We start from the raw sequence: 13,800 nt of genomic DNA, 5'->3' as shown, positions 1-13,800 counted from the left end.
CTCCCATTCTTTGATCACCCTCTTTGGAACCTAAAGGTGTTATTGAAAAAAAAAAGCCAAAAAAAATGAATTGAAAAATGAAACAAAAAATATCAATCAAAACAAGTTCAAGTCATTCTGAACTACGTTCGACTTGATTCCGAAAGGATACGTAGGCAACCTCTCTCTGGGGTTCAGTCACACCAAAATAAAAATCCAAATTTCTCCAAAAGTGAAACTGGGGCAGATGTTGTAATGGTCCGGCGATGATCCCGCCTGAATGGTTCCAAAGTTGTAATTCGATCCAAATCATTTTTACCCAAATCCTTTCAAGTCCTTCCCATCAATCGGTGAGAATCTTCAAGGATCAGAGAATACGACTACTTGGATCCGATGCAATAAAAATGAGAGAGTCTTATTGGTGAAAACCCACACGGGCACCATGAGGCGATGGTAAGAAGAGAAATGAAAAATAAGAGAGTCTTGTTAGTGAAAACTCGTAAAGAGCACTATAAGGCGAGAAGAAAAATGAGAGAGGTCAGTTCGTGAAAACCCGCAAAGGGCGCCCCTGATCGAAAAGAAGATCCTCACAGCCATCGGCACCAACAGAGTCCTGACAAGGTTTCTCGATTTTGAGGAAAACATTGTGATGAATTTTTGAGAGTCGGACGGTTTACACAGATCAAGCATCCAGCCCAAATGGCATGTCATATTCATTGAAGTCTGCATATACTCCAGATAAGTCCTTCTTTCCTTTCCCCGAAAGGGACACTTCTTGTTTTAAACTCATTCTCTATTCCATTATTTGTTTTCTTTGAATCCATTTCGGTCTAACACTGTTCCGAAACTAAGACAAAGAAAGGATGACAAGACTGATTTATAGGTTTCTCATTTGGCGCGAGCTAATGTGCAGAAAGGCACCCATCCTCGTACGGGCATCAAGTCGACCCCGACTAGCCATGGCGGCCGATGCTTCGAAATCAAAACTCTTGAAAAGAGAAAATCAAATGGAGCACCTTTAAAGGCAAATGAAGTTGAAAAAGTTGAGTCTCACGTGGCTAACCGTCTCGGCAAAGAGTTGTAAAAAGCCAAGGCATCCCAAATGCTCTGAATTTAAAGTTGGGAGAAAGAAGCCAGAAAAGAAAGGCCAACAAAGGCGAAATAAAATTGGAAAAGGTTAAGTCCCACGCGACTAGCCGTTGCAGCAAAGTTTGAGGAGCCGAAAGTTCCCCAATACTCCGAAGAAAAGAAAAGAAAAGAAATGATGAAAAAAAGAATATAAAAAAAGAGAAATCAAAAGGAAAAGGCCTACGAAGGCAAGATAAAGTCGAAAAGGTTGAGTTCCACCAACCAATCATCATGACAAAATCTAGAAAAGCTAGAGTTTCTCCAGAGTTAGAAAGGCAATCGGTATTCAGGAAGCAACCATTTCAGTTGAAAGGGCTGAGATCATGTGATCAAAACAATCAAGGCACAAAACCAACCACCACTTTGAAAACTCAAAAATATTTCTTTGTTTGAAGCAGGAACACAGCATGCAGAATGGTGATTCTAAAAGAACGAATGTCACCAAACTTAAGCTCCTTAAAATCTCCATTTTTCTTTTACTTTCGGCATACATCACTATTGTTCACACCTCCTATTTTTACGTAGCTTAACCCAGGTAGAACATTTTCGCCTAGGGGATCCAGCTCATAGTTCCGGGTAAAAGTACTCTTCGCTCAGGTTGTTTTGCGTAGCTTAACTCAGGCAGAACTGTTTCGCCTAGGGGGATCCAGCTCATATTTCCAGGTAGAAGTACTCTTCGCTCAGGGTGTTTTCTGCAGCTTAACTCAGGTAGAATCCTTTCGCCTAGGGGGATCCAGCTCATAGTTTTTGGGTAGAAGTACTCTTCGCTTAGGGTGTTTTACGTAGCTTAACCCAGGTAGAACCGTTTCGCCTAGGGGGATCCAGTTCGTAGTTCCGGGTAGAAGTAATCTTCGCTCAGGGTGTTTTACGTAGCTTAACCCAGGTAGAACCGTTTCGCCTAGGGGGATCCAGCTCATAGTTCTGGGTAGAAGTACTCTTCGCTCAGTGTGTTTTACGGAGCTTAACTCAGGTAGAACCGTTTTCACCTAGAGGGATCCAACTCATATTTTTCGGGTAGAAGTACTCTTCGCTCAGGTTGTTTTACATTAGCTTAACCCAGGTAGAACCGTTTCGCCTAGGGGGATCCAGTTCGTAGTTCTGGGTAGAAGTACTCTTCGCTCAGATTGTTTTTACGTAGCTTAACCCAGGTAGAACCTTTTCGCCTAGGGGGATCCAGCTCATATTTCCGGGTAGAAGTACTCTTCACTCAGGTTGTTTTACGTAGCTTAACCCAGGTAGAACTGTTTCACCTAGGGGGATCCAGCTTATAGTTCCGGGTAGAAGTACTCTTCGCTCAGGTTATTTTGTGCAGCTTAACTCAGGTAGAACTGCTTCGCTTAGGGGGATCCAGCTCATAGTTCCGGGTAGAAGTACTCTTTGCTCAAGTTGTTTTGCGTAGCTTAACTCAGGCAGAACTGTTTCGCCTAGGGGGATCCAGCTCATATTTTCGGGTAGAAGTACTCTTCGCTCAGGGTGTTTTATGTAGCTTAACTCAGGTAGAATTGTTTCGCCTGGAGGGATCCAGCTCATAGTTCCGTTTAGAAGTAATCTTCGCTCAGGTTGTTTAATACAGTTTAACTCAGGTAGAACCTTTTTCACCTAGAGGGATTCAACACTTTATCAATAATACATGGTGCTAACACCTGATTCTATTTCCTTCCAGTAAGATAGGGTACCGGCCCCTGGTTACATTTCTTTTCAGTAGTACGGGATACCGATCCCTGGTTACACAATCATTCGTTACCAAATTTTATCTCTTTTAGCTAGTTTATACTACTATTTCTGTCTGTCTTTTCAATAAATTAGATAATTTACAGATTTCTCTAATAACTCACAAAATTTTTCTAGTGCCAGACTGGGGAAGAAAATTTTTTGTTCGTTTTTGTTTGTCTTTGATGGTTTTGCAGGCTCGGCCGTATAGCACAAGTAAAGATTAAAGCTTGCAGTTTCAGTTTCTCATTAGAAGGAAGAAGTCTTTCGATCACAGGATAGTTGGAGTTAACTTTGACAATGTGTCAATAACTCAGCTTCTCAAGATTCATCTTCTCAATTTCAGATCAGGAAAGCAAGCAACTGAAATTGAGTCATAATCGTTTCTTCAAAGAGTATCAAAATCCAATCTAAGGTCAACGCAAGCGAGCAGGTCAAGAATCAAGATTTGACTCCAAAAGACGCATAGATAAGAATTTTGTACTCTTAGTTTGCAGACATATATAGTACTCTTCTGTTTTTCTTTTTTGATGTAAGAAGCGAGTAACAGCAATAGCAACAGTGATAGCAACAGCAGAAACAGTCTTAACTCTAGTGTCCATTAGTCCCAGCTACCAAATTTTTCCAAAACTACACTGACCTGATTCCTTTATAGCCAAGGATATGTAGGCAGTCTCAGAAGCAAGGTTCGGTCACCTTTTTTTCAAAAAAAAAAATTGCTTCCATTGGAATGACATGTGAGCAAAAATTAGCTATGGCATTCACTTTTCTTTGCACGAAAACTCTTCATGTTCTCGAGCAAAGAGGGGCAACTGTGAACACCTAATTTTTGCACTATTTAACACCTCCTAAAGTTATTAGTGTTTTGTTATTTTAATTATTTTTCTCAATTTTTGTGATTTTAATTGCATATTTCCTATCATAAAATACTAAAAAAAATAGTTCTTTCTTCATTTGTGCATTTTAAGAATTAACTAGTTGTTCAGTTGGTGAATTAATCTAGTTAATTGATCATTAGAATAAATTATTTAATTAATTTATTTGAGTAAAATTAGTTTAATAAGTAGGATTAAGGAAGAAATTTGGCCAAACTTGAAAGAAAAAGTGTCCAAGAGTGCAAGATAAAGGGCTGCCATTGAAAGGGTCTGAAACTACGTAGTTTTGCTTCAAAACTACGTCGTTTCACTAAATGAAACAAGATCAAATCATACCCATCCATTCCATCTTGATCCAATGGATCCATTCACTCTTGGCTTAGGTATTTAAAGCCTCAAAAATCTGAAAATTGTCCTCATTTTCACTCATAATTCTTTTCTCTTTCTTCTCTCTTCTCTCTCTCTTCACTCTCTCTACGCCGCTCCAGCTCCGCCCATCGCCGCTGCCCGGAAATCGCCGCCGCCGGTGGACCACCTCCAAACACCTCCAAATTCATACCATGTAATCTCCACAACTTCCTCCTTCCATATCTCCTAATCAAATCCTTCAAAAATCCCTCAAACTCCTTGAATCTCAGATCTAGGAAACTTTCCCGTCACTTTTTTGCCCAAATTCTTGAAGCTCCAACCACTACCACCCCACAATACTTACATCAATGGATAGAGCTCCTCAAGACCTAGCTATTGATGTCAATTTCACCATGAAAATCTGGCGATCAAAATCCGGCCAAATTCCGGCCGACCTCCCCGAACACCCTCTTTTGGCATACCACCATTTTTTCGGCCACTTGAATTATAAAATGGTAAAAATCCTATTATTTTTCGTGGCTGATTTTTTATTTTATTTTTATTTTTTCAGATCTTATTTTTGTCTATTATTAATTATTTTAGCATTAGTTTTTGAAGTTTGAAATGTCAAATTTTCTGTTTTTGCACTTGTTGAAGTAGTAAAATAGTTTTGTGTTGATAAAAGTGAGGTAGTGAAAAATACTTAAGAGTATATGGTACTTGTTTGATTGTTTATTTACTACTTCAAGACTCTTTGAGTACAACACTCAAAAGTCAAATTGTTTGGTAAGAAAATGTAGACCTTTGGACAGTGTTTGAATAAAAGTCTGTCTTTGAATAGTGGAGAGCAGATTTTGTTTGAAATACTTGACAAGATTTGAACCAGAAAGTCTGGCATTTTGAATTTACAAAAATCTGTCAAAAAGATTTATTTTTAATTTTTTTGAAATAGTTGATTGTTTTGATATATAGGAGGACACTCCATCTTACTGAGGGAGCTAGACACACAAAAAAGAGAAAAAATCAGTAGCTATAATATCCCTTAGCAGCCTTTGTGAGTTGATTCTTAAGTGAAAAACTTGTTTAAGGAAAATAGAGTAGTCTTGAAATTTTTTTCTGGAGTTACATAATTGTACTGTTTTGCTGGAGTATTTCTAGTTTATTTTCTTGGGTTTGAATCTGCCGGTTGTCGCTGTCTTTTGCTGTTGTTGCTGCCCATTTAATTGTTTTGCTGTTGATTTTGGAAAGAGCTGACTCTGCTGTATTTGTTCTTCTTTCTACTGTCTAGGTAATTTTCGGACCATGTAAACTCATAAATCTAGTTGGAATGAAAGATAATGACGCTGGGAAATATTAGTAGCTTTATCCTTCTATTGTAATTCATTTTTATATGCTCTTGAATGTTTGATAATGTTATAATGAAATGCTAGTTAATAAAATTGTGTTAAGCATCTTTAATTATTTTTATTTTTGTAAAGCATTAGATATAATTCCACTGGCATTTGGTTGTCTGAAAGGAGCATATATATTAAAATTTGAACCCTTGTAGCCATGTTTGTCCCTTTGTTATCACCAAACTAAGTTATTATTATTATTATTATTATTATTGTTATTATTATTATTATTATTATTATTATTATTATTATTATTATTATTATTATTATTATTATTATTATTAGAGTCCCAATAATCTTTTTTTATCTCTTAAAAAATACTTATTTAGTAAGGTAGTTAAGTTGTAGATTAGAAAGACAATCTGTAAACTTATTTTTGTAAATAGTTGGCTACGGATTGCAAATAGCAAGATATGACCAAATCTGTAACATAGCTTTAAAAGGCCATATCTGCAGATTTAAAGTCCAAAAGCATATGGGCTTTTGGGTTTTGTCTTGGACATGAGCCCATTTGACTCCATCAACCCAATAGTGGGCTGCCCCATTCAATGTCAAGACAAGCTCACATCTTACTAGTTTTAAGCAATGTCATTTGATAATTTTCTCTCATTACTCTCATCTTTTAAATTAGTATTCATAACAATATTTTTCTCTCATTAGTTAAGTTGTAGATTATTATTCAAATCTTTTCTTTAATTTTTTTTTAAAATAAATAAAAATGGACATAAGAAAAGCATAAAAATCAAATAAACCACAGTTTATCCAAGTTTAATTCAAGCCAAATGTAGTCAATAAAGCGATCGTGCTAGAACCACGGGACTCAGGGAATGCCTTACACCTTCTCCCCGGTCAACAGAATTCCTTACCCGGACTTTGTTTTCGCAGACCAATAATAATAGAGTCAAACCTTCCTTTGAATAGGGATTCAAATAAAAGGTGACTTGGAACACCAGTAAAAATCAATTCCAAGTGGCGACTCTGTAAATAAAATAATCCTTACTTCAAATTTGTTACTTTAATTGGAATCGTCTTTATGGGATAAAGATTAGTTGATCTCATTAACTAAATTACATAGATAGATGATGCATATAGAGATATGATCATTGAACCGACTCATTGGATAATTCCTAATGGTTAGAATTACCATAAACTGTCAATAGGATATTCTCTTGAAGAATGTGATGTAAGAGTTTCCTTTGACCTGAGATCGTCATAGTAATTGACAAGTTATTTATTGTGCTTTGATACTAGACACATATGGCCCTAGGGCGATAGTTGAAAGGATATAGGGTATGATTAAATACTTGTAGAATTAGTGATGGATCAAGATGGAATCTGTCAACTCTTGGTAATGAGTTTAAGCTCCATGTTGTCATGAATTATAAATGACCAAATTAAGACCTTGGCCAGGGCAATTGAATGAAAGAAGAAAAGAATTTCTTAGGTCATTCAATGGTCGATTATATTTGACATGAACACATAGTTAGTCGCGTATTAGGATTTGACAGTTGAACCATATCCTAGGGTGATCCAGAGCTATAAGGACAGAAGGAATTACTACATTGTTCTTCTACTGGTTATTGAGAGTAAATTGTATACTTCATGCTATCCGGTCGTTAAGGAATGTTGCTAGACGCCACCCTTGATTAGTATATTGATGTGATCAATTTACTACCAGTTTAGTATTGAACCTATGGGGTCGCACACTAACAAGTGTTCTGATCTTTGCTAAAGGATTAATTAACTTATTATTTGATAATTAAATTAAGGAATTTAATTAATCAACTAAAATTAGTTATTAGTCCAAATGAAATATTATTATATTCTTTGCTAGCACAGTGGGTATGATTAATATTGTAAACAAATTGAAGTTTTCTATTTGGAATAAAAAATTAAATTATATCTCTTGAAAATATATATGTTATATATATTTAGTACAATTAATTGATAATTGTTTATATATTTTACATAAATGTTAATGATGACTAACTTATTAGATCCAATTTAGAATTGGACTTACTTTAGTCCAGGACGTGTCGGCAATTCCTTTTTGGAATGAATTCGGTTTTGAAGAAGGAAAATTATATAAACTTGTACTCCAAAAGGAAAATAACGCCTTAACCATTATTTTAACAAAATAGGAAAAATGATGATATAAAAAGGGTGTTAGGCAGCAGAAAACGTGAGAGAGTATTATTCCAGAAAAGGAAAAAATTTTCCTCGTCACATTAATTCTTGAGAAGAAAAACACTTTGTGAAAGTGAGAGTACAATACAAAGCCAAGAGAGAAAATACAATTATAAGAAAAATATTTCTTGTTCTTCTAACATTGAGAACAATATTTCGTTCAATTTTGTTCGCGGGTTACATTGATAAAAGAGTTGATAGCAAAAATCGATCTAGGTATGGATACGCATAAAGTCTTCGCACTATCGAAGAAAATTTTAAAACGACTCTATTCACCAGGTACGTCTTGGATCTGATCTTTGACATGTAAATAAATTTTAAACACGAAAAGATCTGCATAGGATTGTTATTGTCTTCCGCTGCGTGTTATGAACATCTATACACAATCCTTCAAAATGCATACATTAAAATTTTGAATTGATTTATCCATATAAAGGATTTGAGGATTTCTTGAAAGTTTTGGACCTGTCTTTTTGTATGTTTAATTTCCGTTCATAGTTTAATTTCAATCATTTTCCCTCCTGTCAAAAGATTAAGGAAATAACCATTCAAAATTTAAGTTGGGTTACTTCCTCTTATTATGAAAACTAGGTGGAGTTAGCCCGTGCTGTGAAACTTGAAACTATTAGTATTGAATCACCTAGACAACATCGCATGCTAATTGTAAGGTATTATTTACATGCATTTTGAAACGGAATACCCACTCATGGATGTCATCTGGTTGACAAATGATACATTCTTTAATTATATGACAGCATCATACTGTTAGATGCATAAGTGTCACATTATCTACATCATATATATATGGAAAAATTATTTACATTTTATACTATTTATTCACTGGCAAATGGTGATGCTTTTTTTGTGTTGTGTTTAATCTTCTACTTAACGCCTCTTCACAAAGAACACCTGTACGTAATGATCATTTGTCAGTGCTCGCCAAAATAAAAGGTAAAGAACAACAAAGAATAGAATTTTGAATTTAAATAGTGAGGAATAGGCAAGGAAAGAAGCTTCTTTTTCATAAATAGCATAGCTTTGGGCAAAGACAGCATCTTTCTACGATCCACATGACTGAAACCAAATGTGGGGAAGGTTTGTTATTAACTCAATCAAGTTAAGCAGGTGAATGGACAGTTATGCATATGAGATTTATTGTAATGAGAATGTTAACAATTCAATACAACAAAAGTATATGAGACAAATTCTACTCACATACCCAAAATATCACGCAAAAAAATCAGACACAAAGGATAAAATACTAACTCAGCAATTTGTCTCAAAGCCATAAACGAAAAGATATTCTAGATGCAACTTGAGTACACCAGTCTCTAGCCTAACCTCTGTTATATAAATTATATGAATTGACAAAACATGAAATGAAATGCACGCATAAATTACTTTACTTTACTTTACTATATATTAGAAGAGCTCAGGTTTCGACCTGGCTGCTTCTTCATCAACGATGGAAAAAAAGGTATGTATCTTTTAGAAGACAGCTATAGTGCTCCTCAATTTACACGTAGGGTGTTGAATAAGCCACGCGTATGAAATTAGTATAAGCAATGATTAAAAGTCCAAAGTGCCCTCGGTCTTTTTGAAAAGACATGAAGTTGTTCTTCTCCGGTAGTATGTGACAGCTACAGTGCTCCTCAATTTACACGAAGGGTTTCTTGAATAAGCCACGTCTATGAAATTAGTATAAGCAATGATTAAAAGTCCAAAAAGCCCTCAGTCTTTTTTGAAAAGACATGAAGCAGTCAGGTGACCTTAAGAAGAAGACCAAAAAGACGAATCCTTTTGTTTGAACTTTTCCATTATTCAGAGGAACAAACAAAGAAAAATCTGCTAGCTGTCATGGATTCAATCCCAAAAATTTTGAAATACATGGCCTATCAATTGGTGAGGAACGTAAACTCCGACTAAAATATTGCTAATATAATCATGCTGAAAAACTAATTTAATAGAAACCACATATGTCAGCCACTTCCACATAAGATAACGTGCTCCCTTCTAATCATTCGGACATGCTTTTCAGAACTTGTATTTTGAAATGGGAGTCGAACACCAGCAAAAAATTAAAATGTGCACGACTCTACCGGGTGCATTGAAATATGAGAAATAGTCGTATCTAGAGATGAGCTTCTCACAGCTTCCCTAAGACAAATGCATCAGCAAGGTGTTGTAAGGGATCTTCTACATTAAACCACCAGTCCTTCCTTCGAGTAATTTTTCCAATAGAAATAATTAAATCATTCAATAAAAACTATTTCACCCTCAATTAATGATTTGTCCACATGACCAACAAATATATTTCCAATTTAAATATATCTTCAGACTGCCCTATACAAACTCTAGGACACCCTGACAGTTTTTAGAACCAAGATAGTTTAATTGGATGCATGGAGTATGGACGACCACGATAATCAAGGTTGTGCGGGCAGAAGAAACCTTCTTTATTTTTCATTTTATGCACTACTTGTTCAACCATGGAGAAGAAAACCTTAGAATGAAAATCCAACAGATTCAAAAAATTTATGATTTGCGATTATAACTTCGCCCCAATAAAATTTGCTATATATGCTTTCAGATGTTATTGGAAGCATTAGTATCTTAAAAGATAAAACGGGGAAGCAATTGGAACCTATAAGAATTTTTGAGCTGGATGTCAAATCGTTGTGAGAAGTTTCTCTATTCTCTTCTTGACAGATTTACCTATCCGATTTCACATCGTTAGTAGTGAATCATCCTCTATATCTGGCTCTTTTGACAAAGGACCTGCAAATGACAGAAACTATAGCGATTGCAGTTCTTGACTTGAACCATTTACACAACTTATTAGATTCATCTACTTATAAATGAAAGATAAAGTACCTTATGAATCTTAAGATGATAGTTGAAGTACAGAGTAACAAATGTCATCAGGAACAACCCAATCGGCAAATGACCGACACCATCCCATATTTTGTCAATGACAGAAATTACACTTGTTTTGTTCACCATTTGCTACATCTCAGAGTATCAAGAGCCTAGATACGATAAAAGGGAACAAGTGTCTCAATTTTCATGATGCGAGCAGACAAAGCAAACACAATCTTTAGATTTAAGATTGAATTAATCATTGGTTCATGAACTTACGAAACTGATCGCAACTGCTTTCTAGGGGTTCTTTTCACTGCTTCACTTTTTTTTCTTGCTCCATGTGTCCTCATCACAATTGAAGATAGAAAGAGAGGATACCTATAAATATATGTAAGTAAAAGAAACAGACAATAGGAAATAGAAAACTAAAGAGATAAATGTACAATATTACTGTATCCTGCGTTTATGTCCATTTTAATGGAGGTTCCAACATTGGCATGTCGGCTATCACTATGTGTCTCGCTTGCTGGCAACACAAAGATAAACAAAACATTGAGGAATTGTTCTTAAATATGGAAGGTCACTATTTCAAGCCTACCTTATCAACAAAAGAAGCTTTTAGATAAGTCATATAGCTCTTAAAGAAAAAAAAAATTACTCATAATTTGTTGAACTCTGTTGGAAGCTAGTGTGACACATTGGATACTACTATATCGTTTGCGCGCACTTCCTGAAAAAATCTCATAATTATCATTCTAGTTGTCACAATTAAAATAAAATAAAAAGCATCTTGAGAAAAGGGAATTAACCAGCACTTTGTTTCTTAGCCAGAGTTCTAACATTGCGTACAAAGAGAATGTTTATGGATTAATTGCTAACCAATCAGCAGAAGGCCGTAACTAAGTTGCCTGCAAAAGCAAGTCAATTAAATGGTTGTCAACCTGGTGGCGAGAAAATGTCAAATTTGAGTAATTCATATATCACAAATTATTTGATGGGCACAGATATTAAGCGAGCACAAGACTTTTTTCGAAATTGTGAGACATGGGGTTGAGTCCGATGTCTGATTCTTTGTTAAATTGGAAAACCACTTCTGCCAAGTGCCCAATTTATCATGAATTCCATAAAATTGAGTCAAATTTTAACGTTCTAACTTAATTCCTTCGTCTTTAATGAGAAGTAGTCTAAAATGCTTAAAAATTCCCTTCGCATTTGTCTAGCATAAAGAGAGTTGAAAAAATTGAAAAAAATTTAAAATCAAGGCCGAAAATGAAAATGACATGGGTCTTAGAATACCCCGTCTACTCACCTCTGGCCGCAACTATCGAAAAGAAAATGCTAACTGGGATACATTCAAGTTGAATTGATAAGGAAGATTTCAGCTAGTTAACCATCTATAATATAAAAGTTGCCAGAGACTTCCAAACGGCAAGTAGCGTGGAAATAGCTAAGCAATATCTATATCTATATATTATTAAAAGGAAGAAAGTCTAGCCTAGAATTATAACAAGTGGCTGATGGATTGCGTATAGGTGTTCGTAACACGCAGCGGAAGATAATAACAATTCTAGGCAGATCTTTTCGTGTTTGAAATTTATTTACATGTCAATGGATTGGATCTAAGACGTACCCGGTGAAGAAAGTCTCGTTTCAAATTCTTCGATAGTGCAAAGACTCAATGCGTATCCACACCGAGACCGATCCTTGCTATCAACTCTTTGATTAATGAAATCCGTGAACAAAATTGAATGAATTATTGTGCTAAAGCTCTTCTCAAAAACCTTAGTCCAAACGTGAAAGACCAAGAAACTGAACTTTCTCGTCAAGAGTTTTTCTTGACTCTTTCGGTATCTCTATTGGTTTTTACGGCTTCTCCAAGAAGCTATATATCTCAAGTTAATCTGACTATGTATATATATATATATATATATATATATATATATATATATATATATATATATATATATATATGAATTGAAAACACTTTTCCAATAGGGCTAGGAAAAGACGGCGTCCAATTATTTTCCTTTCAAAGTCCAATCCAAATTTGGACTTCACGGAATCTTCTTTTTTTGGAAATTCAATCCCATATTAAATGGGTTTGTGATGGCCGCACGTTAGTTAGTCCAATTGGACTTTCATGTCTCTTGATCCAATTCAAATTTGATTATAAGAATAAATTAATATTATATACAACTTTTATATATATCAATATCAATTTACATTATATATATCACATATATATTTTAAGTAAGAGATATAATTTTAATTTTCTATTCCAAATAGAAACTTTAATTTGTTCACAATATTAATTATATCCTCTGTGCTAGCAAAGAATATAACAATATTTCATTTGGACTAATAATTAAATTTATTTGATTAATTAAATTCCTTAATTTAATTATCAAATAATAAGTTAATTAATCCTTTAGCAAAGATCAGAACACTCGTAAGTGTGCGACCCCATAGGTTCAATACTAAACCGGTAGTAAATCAATCACATTAATATACTAATCAAGGGTGGCGTCTAGCAACACTCCTTAACGACCAGATAACATGAAGTATACAATTTACTCTCAAGAACCAGTAGAAGAATAATGTAGTAATTCCTTCTGTCCTTATAGCTCTGGATCACCCTAGGATATGGTTCAACTGTCAAATCCTAATAGGCGACCAACTATGTGTTCATGTCAAATATAATCGACCATTGAATGACCTAAGAAAATCCTTTCTTCTTTCATTCAATTGCCCTAACCAAGGTCTTAATTTGGTCGTTTATAATTCATGACAACATGGAGCTTAAACTCATTACCAAGAGTTGACAGATTCCATCTTGATCAATCACTAATTCTACAAGTATTTAATCGTACCCAATATCCTTTCAACTATCGCCCTAGGGCCATAGGTGTCTAGTATCAAAGCACAATAAATAACTTGTCAATTACTATGACGATCTCAGGTAAAAGGAAACGGTTACATCACATTCTTCAAGAGAATATCCTATTGACAGTTTGTGGTAATTCTAACCATTAGGAATTATCCAATGAGTCGGTTCAATGATCATATCTCTATATGCATCATCTATCTATATGATTTAGTTAATGAGATCAACTAATCTTTATCCGATAAAGACGATCACATAAATATTGATCTAACCGGATTACTAATGTCCAAATTAATAATCCTATGATCAAGAACAAATTTAGATTAAATTATAAGAAACTTTACTCTCATTATCATGATCTCCATCACGATGACAAGTCTCAAAATTTAATCAAGGACCTTATCAAATTAATCAAGCAATTAATAATAACTAT

General features: G+C 34.8%; 2 long non-coding RNA genes across 6 annotated transcripts; one reads left to right on the top strand and one right to left on the bottom strand.

Moving 5' to 3' along the window:
• The first annotated feature begins 4,104 nt into the window (after window positions 1–4,104).
• Window positions 4,105–5,503, top strand: LOC138882255 (uncharacterized). The gene is made up of 2 exons (XR_011403735.1): window positions 4,105–4,555; window positions 5,329–5,503. It is a non-coding gene; the product is annotated as an uncharacterized lncRNA (long non-coding RNA).
• Window positions 5,504–8,358: 2,855 nt separating this feature from the next.
• Window positions 8,359–12,299, bottom strand: LOC104244887 (uncharacterized). 5 transcript variants are annotated; one of them, XR_715606.2, is made up of 5 exons: window positions 12,114–12,299; window positions 10,760–11,391; window positions 10,496–10,650; window positions 10,266–10,415; window positions 8,359–8,530 (listed from the first exon to the last, which is right to left on the bottom strand). It is a non-coding gene; the product is annotated as an uncharacterized lncRNA (long non-coding RNA). The 5 variants fall into 5 exon arrangements; XR_715608.2 differs by having other exon boundaries at window positions 10,337–10,415; XR_715605.2 differs by lacking the exon at window positions 8,359–8,530 and having other exon boundaries at window positions 9,999–10,415; window positions 10,760–10,861; window positions 10,935–11,391.
• Between the last annotated feature and the right edge of the window lie 1,501 nt (window positions 12,300–13,800).

Source organism: Nicotiana sylvestris, chromosome 11 (genome assembly GCF_000393655.2).
Source record: "Nicotiana sylvestris chromosome 11, ASM39365v2, whole genome shotgun sequence".
NCBI lineage: Eukaryota > Viridiplantae > Streptophyta > Magnoliopsida > Solanales > Solanaceae > Nicotiana > Nicotiana sylvestris.
Note: the sequence above shows the minus strand (reverse complement) of the source record. Positions and strands in the feature narration are given on the sequence as shown.